The sequence below is a fragment of the Anas platyrhynchos genome, chromosome 4 (genome assembly GCF_047663525.1).
Source record: "Anas platyrhynchos isolate ZD024472 breed Pekin duck chromosome 4, IASCAAS_PekinDuck_T2T, whole genome shotgun sequence".
Classification (NCBI taxonomy): Eukaryota; Metazoa; Chordata; class Aves; order Anseriformes; family Anatidae; genus Anas; species Anas platyrhynchos.
Window position 1 is genome coordinate 49,817,026 of NC_092590.1, and position 18,675 is coordinate 49,835,700.

The 18,675-nt window shown below is 46.9% G+C and overlaps 1 long non-coding RNA gene across 1 annotated transcript in view; it reads right to left on the bottom strand.

The window, feature by feature from the left end:
- Positions 1–18,675, bottom strand: part of LOC106014940 (uncharacterized) — a 92,733-nt gene that overhangs the window by 27,702 nt on the left and 46,356 nt on the right. Inside the window, exons 4-6 of the long non-coding RNA XR_011809179.1 lie at positions 12,030–12,111; positions 9,392–10,240; positions 4,982–5,121 (exon numbers count right to left, since the gene is read on the bottom strand). This is a non-coding gene — a long non-coding RNA (uncharacterized lncRNA). The remainder of the gene's footprint in view (positions 1–4,981; positions 5,122–9,391; positions 10,241–12,029; positions 12,112–18,675) is intronic.

An 18,675-nucleotide genomic window follows, 5' to 3' on the forward strand; every position in this document is an offset into this window, starting at 1 on the left:
CCGAGGGGGCTTAAACTGCTGGGAGTTTTGCCACTTTCTGGGCCGCCTCGAGGACTCTGTGTTAGTATCCCCTGAATGATGGATGCTGCCGAGGGTAGCTGCAAGCAGTGCTAGGTTTTTCTGGCACTCCGTTGATGGCCTTGAAGGGCTCCCAGCTACAAGAAGTGTCACTGCTTGCATTTGTTTGTTGTGTGGAGGACTCTTCCAACCCAGATGATTCTGTGATTCTGTGCTCTGCATGCCCGTGGAGTCATCTGGTCTTCTGGCAGATATGTCAGACACCTGGCAACTTAGAAGAGATACCCTTTATCCAAAGCTATCTTCTTGATGTGCACTCTTGGGCTGGTTGCATCATCTGTACAAATCCCTGACTTGGCCCTCTGCAGAGGAGCGCTCTTCCCATGCACAGAGAGCACGCGAGTGTCCAAGCTGCGCCCAGCTCCGTGCTGAAGTGCTCTGATGTGATTACTGGGGTCTTGAGACAATTTCCTGGTGAAGTTTCGTAGACTCTTGAGTCACGTCTGCCCTTTGCTCTAGAAATCTGCTGTGACCTCAGCAGGCAACAGAAAAGCTGAAGTGAGAAATTCCCCCCATTTCTGCTTTTACCTTTTTAGCGTAGCTTTTACAATGGGGATGGCTATACAGTATTTTTCCTCATCCTTCAATTCCTGTCTGAATGTTCCTGGTGATGCTCCCAGCTCTTCATCAGAAGTTTGTGCTGACTTCTGATTGAGCAGATAATGTGCCTGTTATTCTTTCCTCTCTGTTGCTTCACGGTATGCAACAGGATATTAGTCAAAACAATTGCTTCCAGGTACCTGCTGCTTCAGGAATGACCTATCTACAATTATCTGATACTTGCAGATTTGCTGCTGTGTTTCCCTGAAGGATCTCCCAAGAGAAGTGTCAAGGCACCAGGCCTGGTGATGTAGCACATCTCTCCCTCGCTACATGACAGGACTGACAGCAGCTCCGAGTCGCTGCAAGCTCAGGAACTGCACAGAGGAGCCCTGCTTTCTGCCAAAACCAATCCTTACACCTCATCCTCTCTGCCAGCAAGGGAAAGCAGTACCCCTTGCCTAGTATGATGCTGATGGAGATGTGCTTCTAAGTGTCTGTTGTATCCAGCACTCAGTGACATGCATGAACCCTGGATGTCTGCACCACATGGAGCCGTGTTGTGCTGCCTGCAAGGAGCAGGTTCTGAAGGAACTCTTGCAGCACAGTGCTCACACTTCATTTCTCCCTGCTTCTCTGACTGAATTTCCAGTCAGTTTTCCAGGCATGTGTGTATGTCTTGCATCTGTCCAGGTCTCAAAGAAATACCAGGTTCCTAGAGAATTCCTCGGGAGAAGGGGAGGAAAATCCCCATTTTGAATGTACTCACTCTTGAGACTCTCAGATGATGCTTGTGCCACCTGTAACCTCACCACAGCCTCCTTCCAGTTCCCTCAGACCTCTGTGAGTACAGGGCAAAACAGTTTCAATCACTCAATTCTCTATTCTTTGACCAAAGAGAGAAACCAGGAGAGAGAGAGGTTGCTGGGTTAGAGAAAAAGCCTCCTCAGTGGGGAGAGACATGGGGATCACATTGCAGTTGTGGCCTACGGACAGTGTCCCTTCACACGGACTGGGCAAGGCCCCTTGCTGCTCAGCCCCTCCAGTGTCGCAGCCAGACATGAGGAAAAGGAGATGAGACAGGCCCTGCCTGCTCAGTGTTTTCAGGATCAAAGCAGAAGGCAAATTAGGGAGGAAGGAGCTGGCCCCATACAAGCTGGGTTCCTGTAACACCTCAGAAGACGGTCGGCGTGTCAGAGCAACGGGCAGCAGCCAGTGTCTGAGTGTGCCTGGCAGAAGACCAAGCAGGCAAAGACACGCTCTGTCTACTGAGTAAACGGCGAGCAATCTCCTGTGAGATCTTGGCAGTGGGACCTATTCTGCAAAATCACAGCTTCCGCTGGGGTGTTTGCTTTGTGTGGAGCTGGGCTTTGTCCCATCGCCATCGGCAGAGGGGAGCAGCTCGGTGTGTGCGAACAAAGGCCCTTAGGAAGCCCGGGCTGCTCTGACAGATCCCAGCCTCCCACTGGCTTTCCAGGAGCTGAACACGTACAGCCACCCAGACATCCTTCACACGCCACGCAAACCTCAGCCCCAAGAGCTGCTCTTTGACTCAGCTGTGCTGCCATTGGCCCAGCTCTAACGGGCAGAAGAGTTCTTCAAAAACTTCCAGTCCCTGCAGGATAAAGACCTCCAGGTGGTAACATAAACATCCTGCACATCCTGTGTAGGAGAGTATAGAGTAAGAGTACAACGAACATTTTTGCCGCCCTACATCATAGCTTTTGTTTTCTTTAAAGCACCAAGACGCATGGGAGTTGCAGGCCCGACAGCTCTAAAGACAATGATGGCATACAGGGAAGCTGCTGCTCTGGTTTGCTTCTGCTCTGTGGGGAATTTTGGCTTTGTCCCGAGTAGTTTCGCTGTATCTGGGCTGTGCGCTGCTGTGGGGTGGGCTGTTAACACTGAAATGCCAGACATTTAGAGTCATACCTGGTATGAGCAAGGAAACTTGCATCACGATGTTTTCCCAAACCTGACTTCATAGTTTCCTCAAAAGTTTTCAATTTTCAAAAAAACAACAACACCAAAACCCACAATAAGAGCAATTGTGTATATTGATATCTCCTGCTGAGAAGCCACAGGTTAGGCAAAGTGAGCCTTCTCTGGATTTAGCAAAAGCAAATCAGACGTGGGAGCTTTGACTCGGTGTCTAGGGTGCTGTTAATGCTTTCCAATTCCTCTCGTACTGGAAAATTCAGTACAAGAGGGGCCTTGTAGTAGCCTTGTAGTTCTGTTACCATTATTATCACAAGAGGTTTGGAATGGGGATCAAGAAAGGGTACCTTGCTTGAATTCATGCCAACCCTGTATTTATGATACAAGACAGAAATGTGTCCTGGAGATGCATTTATGGCACATGACTGAAACACTGCACCTCAGAGATGGATTTTGTGTGAGTATGGATACATATATCCGTGACTGTACCTTTACTCTGCCTGTAATTTTATTCCCATGACTTCAGGTCAAATGGAATACCTTTCAAGTGCCTCAGTGATACTTCCATGCTAAGATCTCAGCTGGCATAGGAGGCGTGGGGGACACCTCCCTGTCACTTCAGGGACTCTGTACTGATTTGGGGGGGGGGCTGACCTTCTGCATCTACCTGGAAAGAGAGACACTGCAGTGCTGGGCTTAACTGCACCCAGGACATCCCAGGGGACTGGTATGTCGAGGCCACAGCATGTTCTGCAGCTTCTGTTGAAAAGTTCCCACTGGCCTGTGAAGCCTGTGGCTTAGCATTTGTCAAAACTGTAAAGATCGATCCTTTGACTTGATGTGTGAGAAGAAACTATGGCAAGAAAATATATAAATACTTTGATGGCTGAACTAATATTATTTTAATCTGCAGGACTGTTTATACACTCAAAGCAATACACTTTCAGCAAACAAGGATTTTAACTTGGATTTGGCAAATATGTTATGTGAGTTAAGGACCTGGGAGAGTGACATTTTTCATTTCAGTTTCACTTTGTTTTCATGTCATTTGATTTCAAGGAAACCCTTTAAATGTTTTCCATTTGACGTGTTCATGATGAAAACAGACAGGATTACAGGCTGGAAAAATGAAGGGTTTTGGTGAACATCAAAGGTGTTTTTTTGTTGTTGTTGTTGTTGTTTTGTTTTGTTTTCCTTAACAAAAATGCCCTTCTCGACCTAGCTTGTTAAAATATATCTACAAAGGAATCTGTGAGGCCGTCATGGGGGGAAATGCATCACTTCCAAGTTGATGCTGTTTCCCCAGCTCTACCAGACTCCAAGGTGCAAATGATGCTCAACTGAAAACGGGCCAAGATGAAGCAGTCACATGTGAAAGCCAGAGAGTTTTGTTGGCAGTTTTATTCCATTACTACCTTTCTTGTGTGATTCTGTATCTATCTTGCTTTCTTTTATTATCACAGCAGTATTCGTGGAATAAAACCGAACAAACCTTCTGGCTCACAGTAGGTAGAAGAAGCACAGACTCAGCTGCCAGGATGGATTCTGCCAGTTGCAGAAGACAGCATTCACTTCCCCAGTTGTAAAATTAAAAATGAGTTAAACATCCAGCGGGTGTTAATGGAAGGCACGAACCACCCTGCAAACCGCAAGCCTTGGAAGAAGTACAAACTAAACGCAGACAGGAAATCCCCCACCCAGCCAGGACCTGGAAGTTGCTTACACCTGAAGGAGAAGTAACTGGGGATGGTTTACTTTAGGTTGATTATTTGCAAATGACTGAATGTGAGTGACGTTCATTCCCTTAGTTCTAGAGAAGCATATCAGATGAGTGAAAAAACAGCCCTTGATATCTCCTCCGACCAGTTTCCTCTAACTGGTAGGTTGCCTCCCCGCTGAAGACCCGATTCTGGTCTCTCTGCCAGCCAGCTAGACAGCTTGAGACAGCTGGGTCACAGCCTCGGGGCATTCAGGGCTGGCTGAGGGACAAGAACAGGGAATTAAGCCCACAAGCTGCAGGAAGGCAAAATTTCTTTGTCGAACTGGGTTGTGATGTTTTGAGAATTACCACTTACAATAAACAACCTTGCTCCTATTTTTTTCTATTCCTTTGCATGGATCCAAAAGCTGACTGAGATTGCAGGGTAATAGATAGAGTACATATTTTTTGGATAGGGTAAAATAGCTATAAGCGTGGCCAAGGAAGAAGTTGTCTGGGACAATAGTTCCATGCTTTTCTGTCTGGTGTCCCATCTCACCTTGCAAGAGTAACACATATTTTCTGAAATCCACCCACTCTTACTAGTAGTCAATTTTTCATTTCCCTGTTCACATGCCTCCCCTGTCCCAGCATGCCCTTGTTGGTTCAGACTGGCTCCAGCTAACTCCATGCACATTTATCTTGCAGAAACAATCAATCACTTACATTTTCTGGTTTATGGCTGTTCTCCCATCTGGGACCTGGCTCCATGACAGTTTGTTGTACTACGTGACCTCCCTGTCCTCCTGGAGACTCTGCTCCAGCTCCAGCTCCATGTGGCAGCGCCAACAGCTGCAGGTTAGGCCCTGCAACAGAAGAGGGAAGGACTGTGTCTCTACAATGGCCAAACAATTAATTCTGTCACTTTCCAAGCATGCTTTTACTGGGAAACAGGAGCTTATTTTGTTTGTCTATGACAAAGGTGGATTGGCGAATTTCAGAGCTCTCTGGGAGAAAGGCCTTTGGCTGCTGCTACGGATGAAACATTAAACTGATACTAAGCGTACTCATTTTCAAGTGTCACGTTTTCATTACGTACACCACATACTAAATCAAGACACAGCAGTACCTCAAGGCCCCTGAAGACAGAGACGATGGCAGTGACGAGCAGAGCAAAGTTGAAACCTGTGCGTGTGTTCTAGCGCGTTCTGCTGAGCTGGCTGTCAGGGCTGTGCTTCCTATGAGAGGTATGAGCTTGGTCTTGTTATCTAATTCTCAGTGTACCAAGGGAGCATATTTACATTGCAAAGTGTTCCTCGTATCCCATTTGGTCTGTGCAAGGCAATTAGTAAGGATTTTTAAAGCCTTCCAAATAAACTTCAAAGCAGGAGCACTTCCTGTTGGAAGGGAAGGGCTGCCTATGAATCTCTCTGAACGTCGGCTGCTAATCGCTTCCTTTCCGTGGCCAGGGCTTTCCCCACCGGTGGGCTTCTCCTGCATTTGCTTTCTTTTGCAGAACAGCCTCATGAATCACACGAAATCTCTAGAAACAAACCAAATACTGAAGAAAAAGGCTGGCGCAACAGAGGCTGGAAGAGAGTTACACAACTCCCAAGGCCAGTGCCATGAATAAACAGTTTCCCGGAGTGGGCTGCTGCTTGTCACCTCTCTCCCAGTTAGTGTCCCTCGGTTCAGAGCAGGCTGACCCATCTCCAGTGAGGCCAGTGTGTGAGGTGCACATCTGGCTGGATACAGGCCCATGAGTACATGGGCAGAGCAGAAAGGAGAGGGAAAGGACACTTGCTCTGCTGGCCCATGGGTTTCTGACCCCATGAGAGCAGAGTGCCGCCAGCCAGGCTGCTGTCCTGATGTCAGCTCAGTGCTCAGCACCTCCTCGCTACCTTGATGCTGACGTTGGAAGGAGATGCCACGCTTTGCACACCCCTTTCTGCACACAAGATGGAAAACGCGACCTGCAGCTGCTTATGTGACAGCTGTTTCCTGTGAACACTGGCAGGGTGTGCCAGAAAAACCTTCTGAGTGAATCTTGGGCCAAGTTGTTTGCAGACACTTGGTGATTTAGGGAGCCAACCTGCAGGGAACCCCGCAGAAGGTTTCTTCTTCATTGCATGCCTTTTATTTTCCCAAACTATCTCAAACCCCGTGAATTAAAAATTGAGACCCAAATGTAAAGGAATCGCTCTTCGTTAGGTGAGAGTCCTTGTGTCAGACAGATGAGTTGACCTGCCTTCTTTCTGGGATTATGGATATTTAAAATGCTCCCTTCTTCTCCCAGTGAAATTCCCTCCTGGCTCAGGATATCACCGTGCTCCTGTGCTGTCTCCTGCTGTCCCCCCAGAGACTGGGTCCTTCACAGGCTTCAGGAAATGACTGAGGCACTGAGCAGAGGCAGAAAGCTTGGCTCTTGGGTAGCCTGAGAAAGCGGTGGTGTTTCTCAAGGCAGATGAGCAATTAACTGAAACGAAAGGCAGTCATTAGATGAAGATGCTCAGGGTTTACCTGGCCTGCCTTAGCCATGCCCATGGCATTTCCCCTAGTCAAGTGACAGATTGCAGGCACATTTTAGTTTAACTGTGAACCTAGTATAATTACGGAAACGTTTATCTTTTGGAAATGTAATTGACCCTTTGGAACTGACATACCATGGAGGTGAAATTAAGAAAAGGAAAAACACACTGGAAATATTTGGGCAATTTCCTCTTGGCACATAATTGCTTGTTTTGTGACCTAAAAAACAGTATTCCTTACACTCCTGCACAAAGCTATGGGTTACTTAAACTATTTATAGGTGCTTTGATCCTATCTTTTTTCTGCAATCGAGGCGGCGAAGCTTGGATCAACCAAATGTGACATAATTCTGGATGCTGCCACCCTGAGCCATGCCTCAGGTGACCTACCAGCTCCTCGTAGCCGCTGTGGGCATGCTTTATCAGCTCCATCTATTACAGACTTCGAAGAGGTCCCTCCCTAGTGCAGAGGACGCTTGAGAAATGAAGGATACCAGGCATGCTATGTTGTGTCATCAGCCCTTGATGAAGGAGTGAGGGAACTGTACCCTGGCAGTACTTTTCCACTTGCTTTCCTACCTGAGAGCTGTTAACTGGGCTGTTACGACATGTATGATCTTCAGTGAGGTTAATCCTTGCAGAGCCAGAGGTCAGATTTGGCTTGGAACACCTCGGTTGTGTGGTGGTCTGTCTTAAAGCTAACACAAAGTTAGGTACAACACTTTGTTTTCACATGTGAGAGATCTTGGATGTTCCTTCCTTCCAGAAGGGATCTGCATTTGCATTGATAATGTAACTCACATTCATTGATTTGTGTTAACAGTCACTCCAGATATCTGCAAAGCAGGAGGGTTCAAGTCCACGGAGCCTCTTTTCATTCAGCAGTGACTTTCCATCATTTCCCATGGTCAAGCAGGAGCACAACTCTAGAACTGGCTATTTCCCACAGAAAGGGAATCCCAAAGAACTTGATCTTCTTGTTTTGACATTGTGATTGCTTTGTTGCCATAATATTAGTGTTTTGTTTTGACAGTGATGAAAATACTTGGTTGGCAAAAGTCAGTAACATTCTATTGCATTTGATGCCTGAGACACAGTGTTAAACAGAACTGTGAAAGGAAACTGTAACACACACACACAAAAAGCATGAAAATTATAGTCTTAGGAGGCAGGATGAGGAAAGAGGAGCAGCACTTCTGAAAAGGAAACCTGAAGAGAAGAAAGATGCTCTCATATCGAGTCTAGATCCCAGACTGCAGCCCATGTCTCAACTTCCTGTCCCAGAAAAACATTTTGGTTTTGGGAAGTGTTTGTGCATCTCAGGGAGTAAAGACTGGGACAGAAAAATGTCAGGTTTTTCTTTTCTGCCAAGACAGACACACTAGAGCTGGCTTCCTGCAAGCAAGAGCGTGACTCCTGGGCATGGCAACAGATGTGGTGAGAGAAAGGATGTGGTGGGACTGGAGAACCCTGCTGGAAGGGTTCTCAGGAGGGGAGCCTGTAAGAGATCCTACTTACCTTGTTATGATGGGAACAGAAAGGGACTGAGGATGTCCTAAGAAACCTGAAGATCTACAGAAGGATGAGGTAGAGGAGCAAGAAGTAGTGAAGGGCCAGTGCTTTGTCGGGTCCGTCCCTCAGGACATCACTCCTTCTGAGATCTCCTGCTCCAAGCCAGGAAGAGGTTTTGATTTCTAAGTGGCAGAGTTGCCATGGGTTGTGTGGGAGCACAGTGGGACTCAGGTTTCAAGCAGCAGGAACGGTGAACGGCATGGCCAGGCTGATAACCCTGTGGATTTGCATGAGATGACTGCCTACAGCTACCCTTAGTTCCCTTGGCCTTCCCACTGAGGCTGACGGACAGTAACACCAGAACAATTTAGGCAGGACCTACCCTCTGGCCATGCGTGGAAGGGCAGGAACTCGCATCCAGCTCTAGATCACAGAAACACCAGGCTTCTCTGCTGAGGTTCAAGGATGTCGAGGATGTACTGGGGCCTGGGGCAAGCTGCAGGCTTTGTGCACCCATGACTTACTGGAACAAGCTAGCCAGATTTTTATCCAGAACAAAAGAAACCCAGAGAAGGCTCTTCTTCTTAGGTAATTGTTTCTCCATTACATCACTGAGGATTAACCTGGCATTTTCAACACGGACCTTTTGCTTGTGAAATCCTGGCCTTTCAAAGTCTCCCATTTGGGCCTCTTCTGTAGTTTTATTACAAAAAACCTTGCAATTACATACACGGAAATTCCCGCTTCTGCCTACGAAATGATGTGACATGTAAGCAAAAGAGCCTCCAAACAAAGCATCTGAAACAAACTTCACTAAATGTCCTGTTCTTTCAAAATTACACTTCTCGTAAATATTTTTCTGTCTCATTTCCTGTGTGCTACTTGTTACTTTATTTGTTTAAATCAAATCATCATGTGGCAACTCTTAACATACATGATGTGAGTGTAAACAGCCTAGAAGCAAGTGAAACTGCATGGATGAGAAGGACAAGCAAGCAGAAAAGGAAACCACTGATAACATAAAATACAGACTGATAAAACCAATAAAAAGCTCTCGTCTTTTCTGACTGGCACTAGACGACATTGAAAAACTGACCTTTAATGTGTGCGCCAGAGGCCTCCTGAAGGAAGGTTTCAAAAGACCAGAGGGCACAGAGTTTGGGCTAACATGGTGGAGTCTGAGGCGCATCTGCTCATGACTCAGTGCTTCTGATGTCATTCCTGTCGCTGGCACGAAAGACAGAAAAAGCAGCGAGTTCAGATGGGACCAAGGCAACTTGTAACAAAATGGGTGGGATGTCACGCACCAGACTCTAGGAAGCCATTGGTGTCTTGTCTCCCTGACCAGCTCTTCACTTAAACACCTTCTCCCTCCCCACAGAAAACAGTGAGGGAGAAATCCTCTTTTCTCCCCTGGTGCACAGACCAGGCTGCCATGCTCTACACACAAACTCTGCAAAGCTTCATCATGCTTAATGGAAGGTTTGAGGCCTTTGCGCTGAGATGGGAGATATCCAGGTTGAGACACAGAAGTGTTTTAGCTTTCACGTGGTTACTGAAGTGAGGCCCTAAGCATGCACGGTGTGTCCACAGACCTCTCGTTCTTTCCATGCTGCACCCAGAGACATTTGCGTATTGTTCTGGTCCCATCTCTGGAATTAGCAACACTGCCTTTATTTCGGGTGGCTTTCAGGCCTTTCAGGTGGCTGTGTCTGAGCACTAATTGTCAGTCCTTCTGCTGTTGTCCTTTACTCTCTATCATTTCCATACTCCCTTTTTTCATGAAGCAGTGCTTTCTTCACCACATCGGCATGTCCTCAGCAGCCCACAGGCAGCATCCCAGACAAGAACCCTAAGTTGTGGCCCATCCTGTAAGAATGCCATCTGCACACGGGAGGCACGCAGCACTGACCTTGCTGGTGGAGGCAGGCTGTGAGGTAGGGAGCTGCAAAAGATAAAATGCACCTGTTTTATTGAAGGCATGTTTACATCGAGGATCAAATCCTGTCTTACTCTGCTAAAACCGTAACGTGGAGTGGCTTTTCTGGAACAGCTCCCTGAGTGGGCATGTCCAAACAGCAGCAGGAGAACATCAAAAGCTGCAGTGATCATCCGCAGATAAGCACCCGAACTGTCTGATCCTGAGCTACCCCCAGGCACGGCTTATTAGTTTGTCTGCCCGTGATGAGCTCTCAAGAGCCTATAGCTCTCCTTTACACCCAAGCCTCTTTCCACGGCGCTGGCTTCACACACACGGTCAAAGGCTAACTGCCTGCTGGTCAGGAAGGTTGGATATCCAAGGTTACTTGATGGAAAACCCACAGTGTGAAGTCCTTTTAGCAGAGAAAGGACTGGGAACGCAGACTTGGGTCAGTGCTAGAGCAAGTCCCCGTTGCAGTGACCCAGCCACAGTGGGAAGTGTGTTTGCATCAACCATCTCTCAGTAATTATAGCAACAGATGACTTGAGATCAAAGTGTGTTTGTGAATGATGTGGCGAGGTAAATGTATGTAAATCTCAGCTTCTTTATCTCTAGATCTGTCTTTAATGCTGACTTCTGTCCGGCTTTAACCTGCCCTGGGAAAACATCTCAGCTTCCATCGCTGCAGCGCCAGCCCCGACAGACCCCCAAGAGCCTTGCCCCATGCTCGCCTCCTTGCCCTGTGCCCAGCACGGCTGCTCCTGGCTGGCACAACTGCCATAGCACAGCAGCTGCTCGACTTTGGGGCCTGATCCCCGAGCTTTTCTCAGTGCAGAGGGGCGCATTTGCTGTACTGGTGACTCAACAGAGCCAGGTGCCCGGGCGCTTTGTGCTGACATGCTGAGGTGCCGCCAGTGGTTGCTACTTCCAGGCCTTCCCCTCCCACTACTTGCACCCCAGTGGGCAGCTGCTCCTCCTCTGGCCACAGCCAAGGGCTCCAGAGCTGATTTATAATCCGAGTTCTCCCGGCCTTGCACCACCACCAGGCCAGGCTGCAAGCAAGGTTTCACAGGAGGGATGTTTGTTCGGTTTGACACGAAAGAGCACAAGTGTATGGCGGCAGCCAGTGGCTGACCAGCACATGGAGGGGCTGCCATTTGTCCAGCCCTGTATCCTGTGGCTGCCCTTCCTCTTGGTTGAACCTGTTTCATCTTCTCTCTGTCATGTATTCCCCTATCAGATTCTAGCATGTTTATCCTGTATTTTCTAACTCGTTAATTGCTTCACCCACGATGCTCAGCTCCACACCAGGTGCTCTCTGCGTGCCATCGATCTGTAAGCACCCCGTGGGGATGTCTCCTCTCTGCACATCCTGCTCTGGATAGCAGCACACATGGCTGGCAAGATCTTTGCAAGCCCTTCAGTGCTCTGCAATGCCCTGTCCCACTTGTCTAGTTCCTAGCAGTTTTACAACCTTGCTTTCAGTTCCACTTCATCTGCACAACTGCAACCTTTTTTTTTTTCCTTCTTTATAACACGATTTTTTTGCCTACAAACCTCTGCATAAAAGGAGCAGGAGAATTCTTCGTGTTAGCTTAAAATGCCATGTGGGATAAAATCCTGCTGGAGGAGTAGCTTGCAGGGAGGGAGTGCTAAAGGAACCGCAGCTGTCCTTGCCTGTCCCCTCAGAGGCTGACCACCAGGGGCTGGTCCTGGTTGTCCTGCAGGGAATTGGAGTAAATGGCCAAGGCTGAAAAAGACTGTGATGATCAGACGTTTGATTTGTTTTGTCATTTGTGCCCTGGATACTCACCTGTCTCACCTCATGGTATAGCACGTAGTGGATGGTCAGTTCTGCAGCAGAGGTTAGAAGACACGAGGCAGGGAGCAGTTTTCTAAATGTGAGGAACAAAGACAGGGAAGATACTTTACACACAGGTCTGTCGTGTGGCTGCACCCTGGCTCCAGACATCTTTCCTGCCCAGTTCCTGACTGAAAGTGTTTGAGTCACAAGCAGTAGAGTGCAGAGACAAGGCCAGGGTGGTTAGAAGTTTGGTAGGGAGAACGAAAGCTGATTTAGAAAGCACTCCCCAGATGCCTCTGAGAAAGTCTCGATCTCTCTTCACGATCTCTGTTGATTTCTTTTTTTTTTTTTTTTTTTTTTAATTCCAAAGGCATCTCCGCAGCCAGTACCTTCTGCACAGTTACACCTTGGCAAGGACAGCCACGTTGGGTAAAGTGTTCAGTTGCCACCTGGGCCTAGGTAGCAATGCCATCTATGCACAGGATTTCCCAAATCACATCAATCAATCATCTACATTTTCCATTGCTTATGCTGAGATGCTGTGTTGCTCCTGCTTGCTTATTTCTCAATAGAGTTGAGAGGCTTAATTATTGGGTTGCAAAGCTCCCAAGGGTCTTATGAAAATTGAACTGGAAGAGCGAAGTAACGTGACATACCGTGCATCCCTAAACCACGATAGGTTGCTATCCAGAGATTTGCTGTAATCCAGGCGAAGTCTGTCCCCAAAAGCAGCTGCCCAACATGCATGCAGTTTGCTTGCTATCATCAAAGTCTACAGGATGAACAGGTGATTCATTATCATGTAGGGTAGTGCTTTGAATGTTATCATTTCAGCCTCTTAAATGCATAATCTTTCTGTCTCTGGGATCACATCTTCCTGATGAAGAACAATTAGAGTATCCTGTGGTGAAACACTGGATTATTATTAATGAAACTTGCACTGCCCCAGAGTTTTAATTGAGTTAAGTGTTTAAATACATACCCAACTTAAAACATGTGGGCACTCATTCCTGCCACAGGAGTTACCAGTGCTTTTCACACAATGCCAAGAAATGTTAACTGTTAAAAACACATTAAAAACATGTTTGATCGTTTACTAACCTCAGTTCTTCACATGTCCAAGTCTAAATCCCTCATCAGAAAGTGCTGAGCACTTACTGTTCCATTGAAACCATGCAGGTCTTCTTTAATTACATAGTTTTTTTCCATTCTGCAGTTTTGCAGACAGAAATTTCTGATTTTTGCCAGTGCCATAGCTATCTGCAGATTTTTGTTTGCTTCTAAGTCACATTAAGTTTAGATCTGTCGTGTATGGAATCATTTGTGTCAAAATATTCAAGACAGGAGGCAAGGAGACAAGCTTTGGTGTTCATACAGACAACTTAACGTAGCTTATACCTTTGACTGTGGCCCTCAGTGGCAACCCATTTTTGTCAAACTGTATACAAACTGACAGCAGAGATGAAATGCTAGAGCAGCTTGTGTGGTAGGGACAAAGGGGGTACCCTGGGCCACAACTTCCACCTGGCTCAGATTTTAAGTAGCTGAGGTTTTTGCCCATGTGCAGAAGGCAAATGAAGGTTTGCTAATAATTTAAAGGAGGTCAGGGCTTGGCATTAATGTTCCTGTTCCCTCATCCCCCCTTCCAATGCAAGCTACCAGATAGAGACAAAGACGTTTCAGGATCAGCCCTGTCTTTGCTACCTGTGTGTACAACTGCAGATACAACTGTGTATCAATTCCTGCACGGAGACCCCCAAGCACTCCTGCTAAACTGGTTGGATTTCCTGGCCCATGTGCTGGAGCAAACGCAAGGCGCTTGCGCAAAAAGGAGCAGAGACGGCTGGATTTGCTGCTCTGGGCCTTCCTCTTGCTGTTCCTCACCTTCATGGGAGAAAGGCCAATGGGGGCATAGGCACTGGCTGCTGCCAATAGTTATCAGTGAGCAGTTCATGTACGTCTGGTGCTCTGCTGAATGTCATGATCCAGGAATGCAGCTTCTGCTCAGGCATTTGCCAGCTGGCCGAAGCAACTGCAGGTGTGTAACTTTTTATTTGTTTATATATGTAAATCAAGTCCAAAGTCTCAAACGATTAAGTCATGCAATGCAAGGCATGTGACAGAGCGGTTAAGAAATAGTGAAGGGCAGACAAGGGTGACAGGAGGAAAGCATTTCAAAGTGGTAGCTAGCTGTGAGCTAAATCATGTTGGAATTGAGTAACCTGGATTTAGGGGAGAGGTTGGAAAGGAAGGGCGTAGCATTGGGAGTGGAGCTCTTTTTCCCTCTGGAAAGGGCCCTAATTGTCAGGCTTGGGCCCTGATTTTATTTTACCTACACAACTGTAGGACCAGTGTGGGTCCACCGACCTCAGAGGAGCCGGGCTTGATGCCCACAGAAGCAACAGCAGTTACTGGGGTTGGCTGTGAGCTTTGGGAAATGCTCCTGGTACAAGCAGCAGCCTCCCCTTCTTCTTCTCTTCTCTTCTCTTCTCTTCTCTTCTCTTCTCTTCTCTTCTCTTCTCTTCTCTTCTCTTCTCTTCTCTTCTCTTCTCTTCTCTTCTCTTCTCTTCTCTTCTCTTCTCTTCTCTTCTCTTCTCTTCTCTTCTCTTCTCTTCTCTTCTCTTCTCTTCTCTTCTCTTCTCTTCTCTTCTCTTCTCTTCTCTTCTCTTCTCTTCTCTTCTCTTCTCTTCTCTTCTCTTCTCTTCTCTTCTCTTCTCTTCTCTTCTCTTCTCTTCTCTTCTCTTCTCTTCTCTTCTCTTCTCTTCTCTTCTCTTCTCTTCTCTTCTCTTCTCTTCTCTTCTCTTCTCTTCTCTTCTCTTCTCTTCTCTTCTCTCCTCCTATGCTCAATGCATTGTCTATAGATTTTTTTTTTCCGATTTGTCATAGTTTGCTCCTGGCTTCTCCATGGCAGATGAGAAAAGGCAGAGAGGTGGATGGCATGGGCTTGTGGACTGGACTCTGTCTGCTGGACTCATGTTGGATCATGCTGGAAGTCTTTAGCAGAGTGGAAAATGCCCGCTTTAATGGAAACTGGATTTGAACCTGTAATTACCACAACCATCGCATGCCTAATTTGCAGTTGTGTGCACAAACACATGACTTGCCCATGTGCTAATTGTGCTTTCACATTAAATGCTCCTGGGTCCTGGTCTTTAAAAAAAAAAAAAAAAGTGTCTTTAGCAATACTGGTCTGATCTTCCCAGAGATGAGTAGGAATTTCTGTATTGACTTCAGGAGAGCTAGACTGCATCCCTGTACACAATGCCAGCCCAGTGGCAGACATCAAATAATGTTGTTCCCCAGCAGTCTACTGATGTTATCGCTGCTTCTGTGAGGAGCAGAAAGAACAAGATCCTACAATGACAAACCACAACGTTTGTTGTGGTACCTAAAGACAAGTGAAAGAAGAGGAAACCTTCCCAAGTGAAAAAAAACAACATGCATTTCACGTCCCTTTTTGTTTTTCATGGACCAAGCACCTTGGAGACAACTTGCTCATGATCTGCTAAAGAGGACTACAATCCATCAGGGAAGACAGACATACAATAGCTAGAAGGAAAAGTAACAAAAAATTGCACCCAGAGTGCTATTGAAGAATTGCACCATTAAAAACAAATCATTACCTTGCACATAAAATTCTACGTCAGTATCACATTTACTAATTTTTAAGGAGTACAATTCCACGGAACAATGGCAAGCTTCTTTTAAATGAATTGATATTGTTGCTTCTTGTTGGCGGCTGCTCTCATCCAGACACTAAATGTTATTTACAGTATTGCCACAGGGAAAGCACTGGAACAGATAGTAATTGTTTCACCTCCACTGAATGTTGGCTTAACAGAAATTAAGTGTTTGCATTTTTGCTATGAGTATTTCTCTTTTAGGCATAAGACTAGTACAAAAGCTGCATGAGGAACTCAATTTGAGTTTCTAGTAATCAGGAATGTCAAATTTTACATGCTGTTGTGGCCTGGTTTGTTCTCAGAAGGGACTCCTGAACTCTTAAGCTCAGATTCGTCAAATCCTGTCATAACAACTTCCAGTCTATGCCTATCTAATGAAGAGTTTCTGAATCCACACTAATTCAGAGAGGTGGGTGTGGAACTTGTGTTAAATGCCGATCTTGTACCGAAAACCAGTCAAACAAAGAGTAAGAAGAGTGCAGACTCAGCAAGGATTCACCATTCGCATTCTGCCATGGACTTGTGGTAAATGAAGCTGGGCCAGGAAACCCAAGTGGGTTTAAACTGGAACACGGTAAATGAATTAACAGGATTGTACAAAGGGGCTGGACTTGCACCAGGAATTACTTTCCAGTCCCATATTCCTACATAAAGTCTAAAATACATACCAAGTCATCTGAATAAACGTGTTCACTGACCTCACTGGATGTTGCATAGATGTGTCACCAGGGAAGAAAAATCAGACCGTCTGCATTTGATGTTTACTCATTATACATTTACACTAACACCACAATTTACACACATAGAATTGAAGTATGTAAATGTTGACCTAAATTTTGATATGCGGTTAGCAGTTTGGTTCCTGGGCACTCCTGAATTCCTCTGCCTTTGAAACGTGGGACTGCCTGCAATCAGTTTGGGCTCCCCCTGGACAGCCCGCTTGCAGTCCCCATTGCCCATGAATGCGAGTGCTATGCTCCAGGCCAGTGCTAGGAAAGTGTGCCCGACACCTGATGATAGCAGTTAGCAAAAGGAAAGATGTGACACCCTGGTAGCTGTCCCATTTTCTCCTGTAAGTTCATGTGCCTTGTATGGCTAATCAAGCTACAAGAGCTCTTGTTGTGCAGTTTCACTGAAGATATTTGCTCCAACAAGACATATTAGTTTGGTCATTTCCTTACTAGATGCCCTTGATAGTTCTCCCCCAGGAGAGTAACTGCTCCAAATATAGAAAGACACTAAGAGAGAGTTGAGCAATATGCCCTATAGACTCCTATGCCCTATCATCACGAGGCTGTATGATTTCATTCAATTACCAAGTCCTAATATGTGTGTGGCACTTTGGACTGATTGTCTCCCGGCTTGTGCAGAGCTGCTCAACAGAGAAGGAAAGTACTTTTTCATCAGCACTGTTTGTTTGTTATTCCTCTGTGAACTCCCCCAACTCCTCGGCGTCAACACCTGGCAGCTCTGTCGTGTCGGTACTGCTTGTTTGTCCTGTTGCCCCAAGTGCTGTGGCGGGTGGGAATTTGGCTGGCCTTGGGGAAGCGAGCCACATCAAACACGGGCATTCGGAGTCGCATGTGGATTGTGCTGCCTGTTTACTCCCCGGCTGGGAGTGCAGCACGATGGGATTTGGGTAGGCAGTGGGTTTGGGCTCAGCTCGCTGGGGGAGATGATCCTCTGCAAAGATGTCACTGCGCTGATCAGAACGATGGGAAGGATCTTCCCAAATGATATGGAGCATGGTGTTTCTGGACTAGTGACACCGATGTAAAGGGCACCCTACCCACACTGGTACTGCCATGCAAAAGTTCACAGAAGCCAGCTTTAAGTTTGAGGCAAGAAATATCACATCACCATACTGCAGTGAAGTCCTGCATCCACATGTGCATCACAAGGTCTGGCTGCCCTCTTTTTGTGGCTATAGGCAGGCCCACAAACTCTCCCAAGTCAGCTGTAGCCCCTGTCCACTGCACGGCCTTGCATAGCGCAACTTTACCAGCACCTACAAATCCAGTTCTGTCCCTAAAAAAACGTGAGTAGAGCAGTGGTACAGACCATATGTCAGGGCGGAGACTTCTCCCCAAACCAGATGCAGCTGTTTGTTGTGTAATGGTGCCTATGAAGTTTTGTAACTCTCTCACATACTGGGAGGACTCACTTGATGGCAAGGCTAATTTCACTTTCTGACATCTCTCATCCATCAGAAATTCCAGGCCAGAGCTTTAAAAAGCAACTAGTGACTTAGGATCTCATGACTGCTGAACACATAGGCTGAAGTATCTAGGCAGGTGTGCACAATGCTCCTCCTCAAACCTCCTCCTCGTAACAGGCATCAAAACTGTGGGTCACTCCAAAAGCCTGAGGCCGGGATCTGGAGCTAACACTTGCCCAAGACAAGTCACAGAAGCTCCTTCTGAACCAAAATGTCAGCTCTAACCCCCAAAATGAAGATCCCTGCCTTGGACTTCAGCTGAGAAGGTGCACAGGAACACCACCTGCCTGCACTGGCAGAGCCACAAGGCCTGGCAGTGCTGACAGGCTTATAGTGAGACCTAAACGTGACCATTCGGCCTCATGTCAGGCTTTGATGCTTATGCAAGCAGTGTGATGAGCAGACGACAGTGGTTTGGCTCCCTTTCCTCAAATGGGAACAGAAAATGGTGCCTTAAGCCGAGCTGGGATGTTTCAGGAACTGGCTGACATGTGAGGGGGGCCATGGATGCTGGGTAGGCTCAAACTGAGGGGGTCTAACAAGGGCTAACAGCTTCCTCCAGACTTAGCTCACATGAAGATATGGATATCACCTCCAAACACCTTCCTCAAAGCAGCCCTGCCACGTGGGCTCCACCAAAAACAGCGTGGCAAAGGGATGCCCAGAAGGCGATTGCTGCATTGTGCTGGTGCTGGCCTGCCTGCCAAGTGGGCTTTGTGGTCCCAGGGGTCTGCTTTGATGAGCGTGACTCCTT